The 1,069-nt window shown below is 51.4% G+C and overlaps 1 pseudogene; it reads right to left on the reverse strand.

Moving 5' to 3' along the window:
• LOC119283862 overlaps positions 1-23 on the reverse strand; it is an 8,800-nt pseudogene extending 8,777 nt beyond the window's left edge.
• Positions 24-1,069: the final 1,046 nt, after the last annotated feature.

Below are 1,069 nucleotides of genomic sequence, written 5' to 3' on the forward strand. Positions count from 1 at the left end.
CCGGAGGTGGGGGGCGGCGCCATGGCTGGCGGGTGGAGGTGGGTAGGGTTTTGGAGGCTTGGCGCGGCGGGAATGGGAGCGGGAGCGCGAGTGGGAAAATGGAGGAGGCGGGGCGGGCGGCGTGTCTATAAGAGGGAGGAGGTAAATGCTGAGATACACGACACAACACAGAAGAGTGGACCACAGCAACTGTAGCAGACTTACGACCGGCTAAAAAGTCTCCCCACAGTCCACATCGGGGCGCTTCTGAGGGCATCTCCAGCCGCATAAAAATCGCCTCCTGGGGACGAGTCGGCGATACAATCGACGCTGGGCTGGTTTTGCGCCCAGTCGTCGCCCCCAGCTCGCCCCCAGGCGTCGAAATCAGCCCACTTTGCAGTTCAATTTCGGCGAATAAAGGACCCATATAGACGAGAATAGGCCCATATTCGGCGTGGTTTCGCCATGTCTCGGCGTTCAATTATCAACACAATTATTTCTTATCACATGTTTCATCACAAAAAAATCAAATACTTTAACAAAATAGTACAACAACAAATAGTTCAATACAAATTAAATAGTTCAACAAATAAAAACTCGTATTTCATCACACAGCGTCCCCCTTGAGCCTCCATAGGTGCTCAATCTTTCTGCAGTTGATGATGCACATGTGGGTCTCGGATCTCCTGATGCATACTGAGATAGGCAGTTCAAGTTGCCGGTAGCTGGTGATCAACTTCGGCTAGAGGACCCTGCCTGTAGTATGGTTCAGTGTCAAACACTGGGTCTTCTTGCTCGCTCTCGATGATCATGTTGTGCAAGATGACACAGCAAGTCATAATCTCCCACATTTAATCTTTGGACCAGGTCTGAGCGGGGTACCGAACAACAGCAAATCGAGATTGGAGCACACCAAATGCCCGCTCGACATCCTTCCTGCAAGCCTCCTGAAGCTTCGCAAACCAGGCGTTCTTGCCTTCTGCCACAGGGTTTGAGATCGTCTTCACAAATGTTGACCATCTCGGATAGATGCCGTCAGCTAGATAGTACCCCTTGTTGTGTTGGTGCCCATTGATCTCGAAGTTCACCG

Source organism: Triticum dicoccoides, chromosome 4A, assembly GCF_002162155.2.
Source record: "Triticum dicoccoides isolate Atlit2015 ecotype Zavitan chromosome 4A, WEW_v2.0, whole genome shotgun sequence".
In the NCBI taxonomy this organism is placed as follows: domain Eukaryota; kingdom Viridiplantae; phylum Streptophyta; class Magnoliopsida; order Poales; family Poaceae; genus Triticum; species Triticum dicoccoides.